The following is a 16,505-nucleotide window of genomic DNA, read 5'->3' as shown; positions in this document are numbered from 1 at the left end:
GTTGGATGGGTGCAGCTGTTGTATAGGGCCCCAGTGGCGAGTGTGGTCACGAATGGACGGGGATCTGCATACTTTCGGCTCCATAGAGGGACAAGGCAGGGATGCCCTCTGTCCCCATTATTGTTTGCACTGCCGATTGAGCCCCTGACAATAGCATTGAGGGGTTCCAAGAAGTGGAGGGGAGTACTTAGAGGAGGAGAAAAACACCGGGTATCTCTGTATGCGGATGATTTGTTGTTATATGTAGCGGACCCGGCGGAGGGGATGCCAGAGATAATGCGGACACTTCGGGAGTTTGGAGACTTCTCAGGATATAAACTGAACATGGGGAAAAGTGAGTTGTTTGTGGTGCATCCAGGGGAGCAGAGCAGAGAAATAGAGGACTTTCCGCTGAGGAAGGTAACAAGGGACTTTCGTTACTTGGGGATCCAGATAGCCAAGAATTGGGGTACATTGCATAGGTTAAATTTAACGCGATTGGTGGAACAAATGGAGGAGGACTTCAAGAGATGGGACATGGTATCCCTGTCACTGGCAGGGAGGGTGCAGGCGGTTAAAATGGTAGTCTTCCCGAGATTCCTCTTTGTGTTTCAGTGCCTTCCGGTGGTGATCACGAAGGCTTTTTTCAAAAGGATCGAAAAGAGTATCATGAGTTTTGTGTGGGCCGGGAAGACCCCGAGAGGAAGGGATCCTTACAGCGTAGTAGGGATAGGGGGGGGCTGGCACTACCGAGCCTAAGTGAGTACTACTGGGCCACCAATATCTCAATGGTGAGTAAGTGGATGGGAGAAGAGGAGGGAGCGGCGTGGAAGAGATTGGAGAGGGCGTCCTGTAGGGGGACTAGCCTACAAGCTATGGTGACGGCCCCATTGCCGTTCTCACCGAAGAAATACACCACAAGCCCGGTGGTGGTGGCGACTTTGAAAATTTGGGGACAGTGGAGACGGCATAGGGGAAAGACGGGAGCCTTGGTGGGGTCCCCGATAAGAAATAACCAGAGGTTTGCCCCGGGGAGAATGGATGGGGGATTTGGAATATGGCAAAGAGCAGGAGTAACGCAACTGAAAGATCTGTTTGTGGATGGGGAGTTCGCAAGTCTGGGAGCGCTGACCGAGAAAGATGGGTTGCCCCAAGGGAATGCATTCCGGTAGATGCAACTGAGGGCTTTTGCGAGGCAACAGGTGAGGGAATTCCCGCAGCTCCCGACGCATGAGGTGCAGGACAGAGTGATCTCAAAGACATGGGTGGGGGACGGTAAGGTGTCAGATATATATAGGGAAATGAGGGACGAGGGGGAGATTATGGTAGATGAGCTGAAAGGGAAATGGGAAGAAGAGCTGGAGGAGGAGATTGAGGAGGGGCTGTGGGCGGATGCCCTAAGTAGGGTAAACTCATCGTCCTCGTGTGCCAGGCTAAGCCTGATTCAATTTAAGGTGTTACACAGGGCGCATATGACTGGAGCACGGCTCAGTAAATTTTTAGGGGTAGAGGATAGGTGTGCGAGATGCTCGAGAAGCCCAGCGAATCACACCCACATGTTCTGGTCATGTCCGGCACTACAGGGGTTCTGGGTGGGGGTGACAAAGGTGCTTTCGAAAGTAGTGGGGGTCCAGGTCGAACCAAGCTGGGGGTTGGCTATATTTGGGGTTGCACAAGAGCCGGGAGTGCAGGAGGCGAGAGAGGCCGATGTTTTGGCCTTTGCGTCCCTAGTAGCCCGGCGCAGGATACTGTTGATGTGGAAGGAAGCCAAGCCCCCGGGGGTGGAGACCTGGATAAATGACATGGCAGGGTTCATAAAGCTGGAACGGATTAACTTCGTCCTAAGGGGATCGGCTCAAGGGTTCACCAGGCGGTGGCAACCGTTCATCGAATACCTCACAGAAAGATAGAGGGAATGGAAAAGAAGAAGGCAGCAGCAGCAGCCCGGGGGGGCGGGGGGGCGGGGGGGGGGGGGGGGAGGAACCAGAAGGACTCTCAGGGTTGTTAATATATATGTATAATATGTATAGGTCGTTGCTATAAATAATTGTATATTGGACTGTTAAATCATATTTTTGGAGAGTGTTTATCTGAGACAAGGCAGTTGCCATTTAGTTTTAGTTTTCGTTTTTGTTATATATTATTTATTCTTTGTTTATAAAACAGGTCATTGTTATTTATACTGTTATATTATTGTGTAAGGGATACACAATGTACTGTGATGGTTGACCAAAAATTTTCAATAAAATATTTTTTTAAAAAAAGACTTCTATCTTTTATTTATATCCAAAACCATGGTTCTATGGGTCTTTAATTGGTGGAATTCTCAATGGCCATACCGTCAGAACTTGGTGGTAATTTTGTTTTGAAAGTATCATAGAATTTACAGTGCAGGAGGCCATTCGGCCCATCGAGTCTGCACCGGGTCTTGGAAAGAGCACCCCACTTAAGCTCACACATCCCCATAGCCCAGTAACCCCACCTAACACGAGGGCAATGTAGCATGGCCAATCCACCTAACCTGCACATCTTTGGACTGTGGGAGGAAACCAGAACACCCGGGGGAAACCCACGCAGCCACGGAGAGAACATGCAGACTCCGCACAGACAGTGACCCAAGCCAGGAATTAAACCTGGGACCCTGGAGCTGTGAACCAACTGTGCTACCATGCTGCCCACTAATTCATGGGATGTGGGCACTGCTGGCTGGGCCAGCATTTGTTGCCCATCCGAATTGCCCTTGACCAGAGTGGTTTACTTGGCCATTTAAGAGGGCATATAAAGAGTCAACAACATTGCTGTGGACCTGGAGTCACATGTAGAACAGACCAGGTAAGGATGGCAGATTTCCTTCCCTACATGTTTTAGTGAACCAAATGGGTTTTTAATGATAATTGACAATGGTCATCGTTAGACTTTTATTTCCAGATTTTTCTAAATTGAATGTAAATTTTACCATCTGCCGGCATTACCCTGGATTACTAGTCCAGTGACCACTACGCCACCATCTCCCGCTAATAGTGTTTGCCTGTAGAGTTAATTTTATGATAAATGTTGTGTGTTCATAAAACGGAGGATTGCTTTTGAAAGAGAATGGGATAATTTTGGCATTTTGAGCTGGTTTTATCTCTACACTGCCATCAATATTCCTAACTCTGAGTGCAAAAGAGCAGCTCTTGAATGTAGCATTTTCAAATCCCACACTAACCATCCTTTTAGACTCAGATTATCTGTGAAATGTTTATTATGGGCCATGCCAACGAAAATCTAGGTCAAACTCATTTTGCATTTGTACTTAACAGCCTGGGCACGAGGTACAATCCCTGATGTAAAATAATGATGTGCTGAGCTACCCTCACACTCAATTTACTTGTAATATTAAGGGGGTATGTCGAATTATTGAACCATAGAAAAGTTAAGGCACAGAAAGGGACCATTCAGCCCACCATGACTGCACCTGCTGAAAATAACCAGCCATCCATTCCAATTCCAACCTCCAGCACCCAGTCCGTAGTCTTGCAGGTTACAGTACTTCAGTGTAGATCCAAATACCTTTTAGATTAGTTGAGGATTTGTACCTCAACCAACAATTGGGGCAGCAAATTCAAGGCTCCTACCACCCTCTGGGTGAAATTCTTTTCTTAAAATCCCTCCAATCCTTCTTCCAATCACTTTAAATCTGTATATACTGAAGAGTAGTCTGATCAGGTTTATTCCACCTATGAGTAAAATATTCATAAACCACTTGAGACCTTCTCTAATAGCTGAGGGCCCAACTTCTAAAATAACTGGTTTCAGTAAGGTTGTCAAATTTTCCTTTCCATATTAGACTACCCTCCATTCCAGTCTCTGAGCATGGTAGACTTCATCATTATTATAGCTGTGCAGATTTGGCTGCATGACATGACAACAAACAGACACCGTAAACATTTTGTACTTACAAATTCCTCTGCCGCTTGGACGCACTCGATAGACAAATTTCATTCTCACTTAGTGTTCGTGGTCTACTAGAATGTTGGGAGGTAGCCATCTGTGACAAAACAACATATAATGCTGAGTGCTTCCTTCTTACTCGGGTGAATTCAATTCAAAAGTAGAAATTCGACCAACTAATCAGGGTAACCAGGGTTAAACAATAGCAATCCGGCCTCGCCAATGACGCCCAACTCCTATGAATTAATTTTTTTTATAAAGGAGATATCTACAAAATAAATTCAGGTTATTCATTTTAAAAGTGCACTGTTTCCTGAAGAAAGTAGTTTTTCCAAAAGGTAGACCACATGGATATCTCCAGAATTAATTTATAACAATAACTCTTGAACATTTCATTAATTTCTACTCTTTGTTGTCATTGGCCACCAACTTCCTTCAGGCAGCACATGCTAGACTAAGGGGAGTTCACAGAATATTCTTTCTCCTCCCTCCCACCTCAAAACTTCAATGAATACTTTACAACCAAGAACCGACTAAACCTATCCAACTGAATTCAAAAGCTGAACAGCAAGCTTAGCTCTGAGTCAGCAGGTCATGCATTCAGGTCCAAATCCACAGATTTGAGCAGATAATCCAGGCTAATACTCCAGTGCAGTACGACGGGAATGCTACACTGTTGCGGATCTTGTATTTCAATGATGTTAAAACAAGACCTCATCTCAGGTGAATATAGACGATCCCATGGCACTTTTCAACCATGAGCATAGGAATTCTTCTGTTATTGCAGCCAATATTGATTCCTCAAATAACACGACTAAAATAAATTATCTGCTCAATTGTCTTGATTGATATTTGTCAAACTTTATTTGTGAAAATTGGATGCAATGTTTACCTACATTTCAACAGTAAGTACATTTCAAAAGTATTTCATTAGCTATAAACACTTTGGGATATCCTGAGGTTATGAAAGGCATTATAAAAATCCACGTTCTTCTTTCTATTCCTAAAGTCTTTGCCTTCAGTGGGGAGATTGGAATGGCATAATAGAATTAAATTGTCAATAGTCAACGTACATCTATACTTTATGAAAGGACACATTGTTAATGTTAATGCACCTGCAATGGACTCTCGGGTCGGTCCACATTCAAAGCATGGGTTGGTCCAAACATTAGGTTAGGAGAGATGCTGAGTGGTGGAGGATCCGTTATTGATGGGTTGTTGTGGAACCAACCATATAAGTACGGTCTTGCGCCAATATCCTGCATTTCTGTTTCTGAAGAGAAAAGTGCATTCTTCAAACAATTAACAAATTCTCTAATTTGAAACAAAATGATTGCTGTTGCCTATTATTATTCTTTTAACTATACATTAAAAAGTCTTAGATCAATTGCATACTTATCGCAATTCAAAGTATCAAAAACAAGGAAAAGCAGTCATTTCAGACTGGTTCATTTTACCAGAGTGGAACATTTTCAAGCATCTATCAATCTGTAAACTTACCTTAAACAGCAATAAACCTTAAACTGACTTCAGAACTTACAGCAGTTTGAGATTGTGACCTTAATGAAGCATCTCGGCAGCAGAGTAAGACTGTCTAAATCACACAGCAAAAGGTTGTGATTGTTATAAACAACATTTAAGTAACATACAACAAGCTGCACCAGACCTGTGAATTTTCAACGAAAACAAGGTTCGATCCCGGCCCCGGAACACTGTCCGTGTGGAGTTTGCACATTCTCCCCCGTGTCTGCGTGGGTTTCACCCATAACCCAAAGATGTGCAAAGTTGTTGAACTGGCCACACTAAATTGCCCCTTAATTGGAAAAAATAATTGGGTACTCTAAATTTATTTTTTTTTAAAGAAAAAAGGTTTAGAGCTATGGATAGTAACAATAAAAGAACCACAGAAATGAATCTTGGTTTACATAATTATCAGACTCCATCGAGTTCTTTCACTGAAGAGTTCTGAAGACCAAAGTTGTAGAGTTCTCTTTACAATTTGTGCTGATACTGCAAGATGAAGTTGGTACACAGACACTGGATTAGTTCTGCAGGCACTGGTGGGAAATCTTCCAGCAGATTCATGTTTCAAGATACAGGCTTCAGCCTGGAGTTCACGTTCTTGGTGTTCACTGGCTGGATGTTAAACAGTAGACTGAGGAGTTCTCAAATCTCAAAGGAATATAGAGATTTCAAAATGGTCGCTTGAGTCATGTGAACTTCTTTCTCCACAATGATTTCAAAAGCAATGTTTATCTCGCATCCGGAATTGGTTTTGATTTAAGGATTGCTAATATCCCAGCTATTAGCTTTTGAAAGAGTAACTAATCCATATTGAGTTTCTTATGTCAGGAAGCCATTCTATAGGCAGACCCTTTGACTCTGCTGGAGGGGTAAGTTGTTCAAGGTACATTTTGAAATGGACTTGGGCAGTCCCAGATAAGAGATGGGTATATTAACAATTTGTAGGCACAACAACCTTTGATCTGCAAATATCCTGGTTTTGTGATTGCAATGTCGCTACAACTTGGTGTGAGATTCCATGATGATGAGAGGACGATTCTTTTGTTCTTTAAACTCTTGTTGGTAACTTCCAGGAAAAAAGGGCCAATTCTGTGGTTATGTGACTTGTAGCAGCCATCTTCGTTTGGTTAAGCAGAAAGCCCATTTTAAAACTAACAAGTTTTGACACATAACGTTTCGCATTTATTTCCATGACATATTGACACAACAGCAGTTTGACTGAGCAGGGCATGTCCTTGTTTCTTCCAGTGCCTAGGTCAATGCCAGGTAGTCCGTCCAGTTTTATGAGAGCGAGGTCATTCATACATAAGATGGTTGGGCCAGGATGCTGTCCTGAGCAACTCCTACAACAATGTCCTAGGGCTGAGTTGGTTGTTGTCCAATTACTACAATCATTATCTTTGTGCTAGTTATGGACGCCAGCCAGAGGACAGTTTTATGCATTTCCTGTTGATTTCAAAATTTTAGTAGGGCTCCTTAAAGTAACATTCGGTCAAATACTGCCTTGATGATAAGGGCAGTTACATTAACTTCACCTCTAGAATTCAGCTCATTTGCCCATGTTTGAACAAGAGAGGTCTGGAACCAAATAGTTCTGACAGAATCCAAACTTAACACTGTTGCACAGGTTATTGGTTGACCAAGTGCCACTTTATAGCACTGTCGTTGACTTTGCCTAAGCAGCTAAAGGTAGGCCCACCAATGGTGGAGCAATTAACACTGTTAATTCTCAAACAGACAGAGTAGAGATTACATAATAGGGAGGAGTGAGGCAATGGAGGGATTTGAAAACAAGAATGTGAATTTTAGATTTGAGGCATTGTTAAACCAAGAGCCAATGTAGGTCAATGAACAGAGGAGGGCACGGTAGCACAGTGGTTAACACTGTTGCTTCACAGCACCAGGGTCCCATGTTCGATTCTCAGCTTGGGTCACTGTCTGTGCAGAGTCTGCATGTTCTTCATGTGTCTGCGTGGGTTTCCTCAGGATGCTCCAGTTTCCTCCCACAAGTCCTGAAAGATGTGCTGTTAGGTGAATTGGACATTCTAAATGCTCCATCAATGTACCCGAACAGGTGCCATAGTGTGGCGACTAGGGGCTTTTCACAGTAACTTCATTGCAGCATTAATGTAAGCCTACTTGTGACACTAATAAAGATTATTATTATTAATGCAGTCAACAATAATATCCAGGCTTGGGCTGTCATGTACAAGATAACATTCGTGCTGCATTCGTGTTGCAAGTCACACAATCCAATTTCCAACAAGAAAAATCCCAGCAGCACTCCAACCTTCCCTGTTACCACTGATATCAAGTATCCAACTGTCAAAATCTTGGAAGACACCATTGTCAAAGGTTACAACTGGAATAATCATATTAAAACCTTGGCTACAAGAGGGTGGCATGTGGCACAATGGTTAGCACTGGGACTGGGGCGGTGAGGGCCCGGGTTCGAATTCCGACCCTGGGTCACTGTCCGTGTGGAGTTTGCACATTCTCCCCATGGCTGCGTGGGTTTCACCCCCACAACCCAAAAGATGTGCAGGTTAGGTGGATTGGCCAGGCTAAATTGCCCCTTAATTGGAGAAAAACTAATTCAGTACTTTAAATTTATGGAAATAAAACCTTGGCCACAAGACCACACCAGTGTCACGGTGAGTAGCACCACCTTAGGATTCTCAAAGCTTCTAAAACTGCTTCCCAAACTATATTTCAATGTGACCCCATTTTAACACTTTGAAATTAATGTGACCCCATACACCAGTAAAAACAAAAAGTGTTATGGGTCCGAGTTTACAGAACCCCAAAGTGTTTCATGGAGTTCAACCGACCCACAACTTTTAATAGATTGTGGTTTGGGAAGCACACGGCGTACTCTCCAGGTGTGATACAGCAATTATGGACAAATGGTTTTAAAAACAAAACAATGTTTATTCTATGAACTCAAGTTAACCTTTTAAAAACAAATATTGAATATCTTAACACCCATTACTTTAAAGAGAACCCCAAAAGACTACAACCCTAAATAATCATTCAAACTGTTCTTTTAAACATCCAAAAGACTTCAAACCTTCAAAAATAGATATGAGGTTACATTAAATATATTTATAGTCTATGGATTTGCAGACATCAACAGACCAGCTCTGTGTTTTCTTCCTGCAGCTCTCAGCAAAACACACATACACACCCAGCTGCTCTCTCAAACTAAAACCAAAAGCAGAAGTGAGCTCAGCTGCCCCCACCCTCTGACATCACTTCAGTAATATGATCAGCTCAATTTCTTAAAGGTACATTGCTTAAACATCCATTTCTTAAAGGTACTGTCAAATGACAAAAGCAATAAAGCAGCATGGTAACATTCAGTCTTAAATTATTAAATTTTGTGAATTGTAGATCAGCACATAATACATCATATAAATACAGAACAAATGTTTTAAAGTACTTCGCAAAAACATTATTTATATACTCACAAACGTTTCAACCCACTCTTCATATACTCCAGTGACAGGAAACTCAATGAGGCCACTCTTCCCCCATCTGTCCCCTGCATTATAATCAGCTTTCACACCCTACTCCGCTCTGCACATACACCTGTCCTGCTTCTCAACCCTTCTCCCCAACTCACCCATCTGCCCCTCTTTCCAATTCCCCTTCTTCCCCAACTATCACTCAGCAGCACCTCTTCCCAACCCACTTCCTCCCACTCACTCGGCAGCCGCTCTTTCTAGCTCCATCTCCCATCACTCACTCAACTGACCTTCTTCCCAGCCCCACCTCACCCCCACTCAGTCAGCAGCTCCGCTTCCCAATTCGCCTCCTTCCGCCGCCGCCCCCGTCCCCTCCTCCACATGACATGGACTCAATCAGCAGCACCTCTCACCTTTCCCCCTCTTTTGGTCAGGTTATCGGTGCCTGAGAAGCACAGTCACTGTTCTGGGGTAAAGGGTCTGTACAACAAGCAGACAGGAGCAGAAGCACAGGAAAGACTGAAATTGCCACTCTCCTTTTTGGCTCAGCTGCATGACCTCAGTTTTTTCCTGCCGTCAGTGACTAAGTTGTGCTTGTCAGTCTCTTCCTGCGTCAAACTGGCACACAAACATCCTACTCAAATTCACAGCTAAAAGTGGTCTCTGGTGTCAAACGGTGCTTTGGGCTCATGCTCCGCCTATTGCTGTTTGGCGGCATCCAGTGGGCTCAGGGCTGTCCTGCCAGAGCCTTCGGACTGGGCAGTATCCTCCTCAGTCACTATTTCTGCCTTGTTGGAGTGGAAGCTTGCGACCCCAAATGTGATTGCTGCTTCCCTTTTGGGGGACGGCGACCCAAAGTTTGGGAACTCCTATGTTAATCCATCTACAACGCTCTATTCAACATGCTGAGACATCAACGAGTTCACAAGTGATTACAGGGGTTGGATTCTGCCATTATTGCTGCTATTAAGTCCTAAAAGACACGCTGTTAGGTGAATTGGACATTCTGAATTCTCCCACTGTGTACCCGAACAGGCAGCGTGGTGTGGATTCAATGGGAAATCCACATGACAGAGGCGGAAACAGAAGATCCTGCCACCGACCAATGGCAGGTTGCCTGCAACTGCCGAGAAACACGCCACACAGAGGCCAGAGAATCTCGCCCACAGTATTGAATGTTTACAGAATGCACGACAGTGACCTCACCAAGGTTACTCCAACAGCAGCTTTCTCCCCTGTAATGTTTATCAACAAGGAGAAAGAAAAAAATGCCTTAGGAATACCCCCACCTCACAGTTCCCAAGTCTATCACAATTGTAATTTAGACATATTTCATTCATCATTACTGGCTTAACATCCAGGGGTTAATGCCATTGTGGGAGCACCATTACTACAAGTGCTTCAATCAGATGTCCGTCAGTACAGTTTCAAAGCAACTAGGGATAGACAATAAATACAATCTTACTCACTGCCCATATCTCAAGAATATTCTCTTTTCAAAACCTTTTAAATAGAGTCATTGCAGGTGGGGTACTAAAAGGTCAAGTAGGCATTCAGATGGGCATCACTACCACAAGGAACAGTGGTGGCAAATAGCATAGATACATTTAGCAAGAAGTTAAATACATACGGGTGAAAGGAATAGAAGGTTATGCTAATAGGGTTAAATTAAGAGTTATGAGGAGGGTTGTACGAAGTATAAAAATGGACTGTTAGGGCGTAATAGAATCCCATAGAATCCCTGGAGTGCAGAAGGAGGCCATTCGGCCCATCAAGTCTTCACCGATCCTACGAAAGGGTACCCTACCTAGGCCCACCCCCCTATCTCCGTAACCCCACCTAACCTGCACATCCATGGGCACTAAGGGGCAATTTAGCATGGCCAATCTACCTGACCTGTACATCTTTGGACTGCGGGAGAAATCGGAACACCTGGAGGAAACCCACACAGAAATGGGAAGAACATGCAAACTCCACTGACAGTAACCCAAGGCCGGAATTGAACTTGGGTCCCTGGCGCTGTGAAGCAGTAGTACTAACCACTATTAGCCACTTTTTGAGCTGTACATTGTATGTAAAGTAGTTCATTTTAATTTCATTATAAGGATTCTTTAGCTAAACGATATATAGACCTGGATCAATCTCTGGGTATGAATATAGAAACCTGCATTCCTGACAGTCGTTTATTGATGTTAACTCAATTTACCTCCCATCGATATTCTTTCAGGAATCTGCATCTGCAATGTTGATAGCAGAATATCTTCTACTTTATCTTCATCTCCTTGCTCCTCGGTCACTTTTAGTCTATTAGGAATTCTCATTTTCTGACCAATAACCTCCATGAAACCTAGGTCACAAGGAGCTGGACCGGAATCTATCAGATCAGAATGTGCTGTAAATGCTGGTTCTGTCATGGCAGCTGAAGAATCAAGATAAACTTTATTTTTCAAATGAAATAAAGACTGATAAATAATCAATAATCATCACTAATACTTAATTTCAAATCCTCACCAGGTTGAACAAGTGACAATTGTAAAGCAGCAGCTATCAAATAGTGAATGAGGAAGATTGGTCCATTTATCAACCATAGCCCAAAACTGGCAGAGGTCTTTAAGTACATATTTAATTTTCCAAAGCCAAACTTTGGATACCTAATGTTTCTTTAATTTTTAAAATCAAAATTGGTGCTGATTTTTTGACACAAGATTTGTTTCATGTTTAAAGTGTGCTGGATTATGAAGGATATTGTTAACATGCTAGCAAATTCTAGTAAAAATAGCATCATTTTTTATTCTAATGATCAGTAATAATTTTGGCAAGTTGCTGTAGAATTATATTTAAATCGCCTAATGACTGATGGCCTCCATAGGGACATATGCCGAGGTATACAGAGATCCAACTGCATTTGCACGGTAATTGTATTGGGTTTTGTATTGTAAATATGGTTTAAGCCCAAGATCTCTCACTCTACATTAACCCTGTGACAGGTTGGTTTTGGCTCTGGATTCAGACTATATTTATATTAATTGTAGAGTCATGCAAAGCAAAACCACTAATGTAAATACATTCACTTATTTAATTCATGTTATTTCTTATAGGAAATTTTTAACAGCAAGCAAAATTGCTAATTATGGGATGCATAATGTTCTAAAAAATATTAACAAATTATGTGTTACCACACAGCCACAATAACAAAGGCAATTCCATCAAATCAAAAGCAAGCAAGATAGAATTATGCCCAAAATTCTTGCCAGTAATTTCAACTATTCTGTTTGGGGAGGGGTGAGTGGATGGTAAGTGCCTTTCCTGTGCATACAGAACTGAACGGTCATTATTAACCTATCGAATTGCAGCCAGTTAATGGAACTTGATTAATGGAAGCCTGAGAGCAGGTCTCTAGCCTATTCACTCAGTTGTGGTGCATAACGTAAAGTGTTTTAATGTATGTTAGTTTGATCAACAGAATCAAGAATAGAGTATCAGGGGCAGCATGGTGGCGCAGTGGGTTAGCCCTGGTCACAGGTTCGATCCCGCCTCTGGGTCACTGTCCGAGTGGAGTTTGCACATTCTCCCCGTGTTTGCGTGGGTTTTGCCCCCACAGCCCAAAGATGTGCAGGCTAGGCGGATTGGCCACGCTAAATTGCCCCTTAATTGGAAAAAATTAATTGGGTACTCTAAATTTTAAAAAAAGGAATAGAGTATCAGCCAGCCCACAACTCCCTTTCTTGCAATTGTTTTATATTGATCATTTTTTAAAAGTGCACAAATATATACTGATAAAAAGCCATTGTGCATTTCCATATCTATATTTTTTACTTTTTGATTGCAGAAGCATTAGTACATATAGATTTCTTGGCATGTTTGGACTTGTATTGGGTACATTACAAGTCAAGGATCTGAGGCAGTTTTAGTTTTGGCCGCTAGGGCGCCTCCAAGGATGGAATCCCTGCCTATCCATGGTCATATCTTTCTGAGTTATTTGTGGGTTACCTTTGTGGAGTTGTGGGCAGTTTGTGCCTAACAGGTATCAAAGCAGAGATACTGACCCCATGTTACTGTCCTACATGTGTTTGTGTTTCAGGCAAGCGGTCTGGGGAAGGCTGCATGGGCAACAGGAAAACATAGCTCCTGATAGTCTACAGGGGCTCTCAGCTGGCAGGCCCAGTTAACATTCCATTTTGGGGCCTCGGAGTGTAGGATCATTCATGGTCTAGGAGGTCTCCTGAACTGCTACCGGTATAGCGGAAGCAGGTGTTTATCAAGAATATGTATCGGAGTGTGTCTTTCTGGCATCTTTCCCCAAAAGTCATTCGGTACAAAGGGAAAAGATGTGGACATTTTGAGGTATAGTACATGCAGGTATGTTCTAGAATTGATTTTCACACATTTTTCTGGGAGCAGTTATATTGAGGATCTGTATCCATACCTCTCACCACTCTGCCTCCCTTGAATAGATGGTATCTTCAAGCCGTTTTAATAGAAACTAATTTCATATGGCTCTCCTTTGTAACTTTCTAAAGTGAAACTGCAAAAAAACAAAAACTCCATTTGTACTACCACTCAACATTTATTTGCTCATTGATATACATTTATTGTTACACCACTCTTTTCAGCCGAATATTAGTACAAAAAGAAGCCACAGCAGAGGAGGCCTTTTTTGAAAGAGGATGCCCCAAAGATACAGGCACACACATCAACCCAACCTCTCGGATGGAGTCCAAAGCAGCTTTCAATATCTGAAAAGTGTATAGAACTGACATGCATTGCAGATCAATGTGTACTGTCCAACCTGATCTCACAGACCCCAGTTATATTGTGGCCCTGTGCATCGCTGTCAAGATGTTTCCACTTTGAGCAATCAAATGACAACCTCGCCCTTCTCATCATAGAAACAAAGCCCTGGGAAGGCAACCTCGTTTCCCTGGAGTTTGACATCGCCTCAGCACAGCAGCCACAATAAATGTTCCATCGGGCACATATCGACCAGTCTCTTCTGGGGCGGGCAGCACCGTTTTGTCAGTGCAAAATCCATTCTGCCGGGTAGGTTACATTTCCTATTGATTGATTGATTGGTGTAACTGGCGATGAGACTCCAGGCCCAACCACACTCTACAAAGTTCGAGGTCTCTCGGGTCTGGTGTGTGAAACTCCTGCGCCCCTCGGATGGATGCAGCAGCACCTGTTGCTGGCCCAGCCGCAGTGACAGTTCAAGTCAGTCGGTTGTTTGACGCCCGCAGACAAGAGTTGCCTGAGGCACACCAGGGTATGTAGCTTAAGCTATATGGTCCCTAACCAGCCCTGGCTCCTTAGGAGTGAGTGATATTATACATGCAAAACCTCTCGAGTCGGGAAGAGGGGGAACAAGCCCCAGGCCCCACATTACTCACCTCTTCCAGCCTCCCTCCCCCCTCCCTCACAAACACCGTTTCAGCAGCCCCATTCCTGGATCGTGACGTCACACACCCAGCGGTTTTCATTTGCCGCCATCCGATTGGCTCTGGCGGACCCACGTGGATGCCAGGATGCCCCTCCCCCTCCTGCGCAGTTTGTGGGGGGGGGGAGAAAAGAGACCTGATCATGTGACCGCGCGGCGCTGAGCGCGTGGTCAAAGTGTTCGTTGAGTTTGAAAACGATTGGCCGGCCTCGGGGAGCTTCGACTTTGACGCCGCGGCCGCAGTGAGTTTCGGCGTTGGGTCACTGCAGCCCCATAGCAGACAGCAATATAAAGCTGGAGGAGGATAAGGAATTTGCCCAGGAAAGGTGCACAGGGGATGTGAGGAAAATCTTTTTCACCCAGAGGTGATTGGAATCTGGAACTTGCTACCTGAAACGGAGGTAGAGGTGGGAACCATCACAACATATTGTGGTGTTGGGTGCTCTGGTGCACAGATGAGCCAACACAGTTGTATGTGGTACAACTCTATTTTATTTTAACTCTTATAATACAGTTCGCTCTGGATACTCTGCACGTGCTGTCTCCCTGAGTGTGTTTGGTTACAGATCTGTCCTGGTCCTCCTCTGCAGCTAATACTGACCACCGGGGGTCGTGTCTGTGCTTTTATATCTTTCTGACATTGGTTGTGGTGTTGTGTGTTCTGATTTGTCTGTTGGTGTGTCTATCATGATGTGTGTGTTTGAATATCATGACATCCCCCCTTTTTACAAAGATATGTGCCTACGTGGTTATAAATATAATTGTGTCGTGAGTGCACCTAAGAGTGTGTGCGTGTGTTGTGTACAGCGTGTGTATATGACGTAACTATTTACATGGGGCGATGTCGGGTGCGTCACACTAACAAGGTTGTACCATATCAAAACTTGGATGCGAGAGAAAAAAAAAACTTGAACATTGGTCTGGTCAGACGATATCTGGAACAATAAACAACAACAGGTTATAATACAGAAGTGTTTGACTTTTTGAACGTATGAACAGCGTTATAAGTCCAGTCTAATGGGTGACCGCCTCAAGAATGGGCTGGTCCTCAAGCCGGTTCAGCTGTGGAGATTTGGGGTCACACTGGTTCACCTTGGACTGTTGGAGGTGATGCTGTTGCCGAAGTCTCTACTTTACCATTTGTTGTACTTCGTGCAGTGCTTGGTTTTTTCATTCGTGCAAATATAACATTCAACATCTTTGTTAGTGGTGCCTTGGCTGTGGTTTGGTTCTGGTGGCGATGGAAGGGGCATGATCCGTGGCATCTCCACGAAGTCATCCTTGGGAACCAGTGGAGGATCCGGCGTGTGCGTACGGTTCAGTTGCGAGCATGGAAGGCGGCGCAAAGCTCGCTGATTGCGCCTACGCACCAATCCATCCGCCCTGCATGCCAGGAACAAGGTGGAGTCTTTTTCTTTTTATGTTTGTGGTGGACGGCATCTTGTAGCCGATGGGTCGTTGCCATCGAAGTAGCACCATCACTAATATCATGCAAGGCGATGACTGTGCCAGATGTGGAAGTTGGCCGAGACTGTGCACGCTGGTTCCGGCCACCTGCTGTGCCGGAAGGGCGACTCCGCAGAGAAACGTCGAAGCATGTCGCCTTGGAGAGAGAATTGTTGCTCGCATCAACGTCTGGCGATGGCGCGAATTGGTGTGTCCATCTTGGACCGCCGGTGCTGGTTGCCACTGCCGACCCAGTGGGACTGCCACGCGATCCATTCCCTGTCGCCGTGGCATCCGCCGTCACCCTGAGCGTGCCATCACCGAGGCCGCGACACCGCCCGTCCGGAGCAAGGTCTGGCGTGCGCGAATCAGAGTCGGCGCTTGGCTGCTCCCCATCTGGAGTCCGGTCTGCCTTCCGTCGATGCCCCCCGTCCGGAGTCCCAACAGGTTCACTGGAGGCAGCCGAGATTCCCTGAAACCGCACTTCTGGAGTCGGAACATGCAGGAATGCACCAACCAGTGGAGAGGGTCGAGCCATCGAGGGTGGAAGCGGTGCGCCGCCACCGCAGTCGTCAGTGGTCCCACCGTGATCGTCGAGTGCCTCGGTACGCACTAGGCGAGGTCTGTCACCTTGCACCTTTTGCATGGGAAGTGGGATGCTGTCGTCACTCGTCTCACATCCCGTGGATAGATCCTCATTAGCAGCTTGCTGTTCACTAGGG

At 44.6% G+C, this 16,505-nt stretch overlaps 1 long non-coding RNA gene and 1 pseudogene across 1 annotated transcript in view; one reads left to right on the top strand and one right to left on the bottom strand.

Moving 5' to 3' along the window:
* The window catches only part of LOC140421001 (mitochondrial fission factor-like), a 38,948-nt pseudogene extending 25,497 nt beyond the window's left edge, over positions 1–13,451 (bottom strand).
* A 1,075-nt stretch (positions 13,452–14,526) lies between these two features.
* Positions 14,527–16,505, top strand: part of LOC140422761 (uncharacterized) — a 61,860-nt gene continuing 59,881 nt past the window's right edge. The window contains exon 1 of the long non-coding RNA XR_011947586.1: positions 14,527–14,702. This is a non-coding gene — a long non-coding RNA (uncharacterized lncRNA). The remainder of the gene's footprint in view (positions 14,703–16,505) is intronic.

This window comes from Scyliorhinus torazame, chromosome 5 (assembly GCF_047496885.1).
Source record: "Scyliorhinus torazame isolate Kashiwa2021f chromosome 5, sScyTor2.1, whole genome shotgun sequence".
Lineage (NCBI taxonomy): Eukaryota > Metazoa > Chordata > Chondrichthyes > Carcharhiniformes > Scyliorhinidae > Scyliorhinus > Scyliorhinus torazame.
Note: the sequence above shows the minus strand (reverse complement) of the source record. Positions and strands in the feature narration are given on the sequence as shown.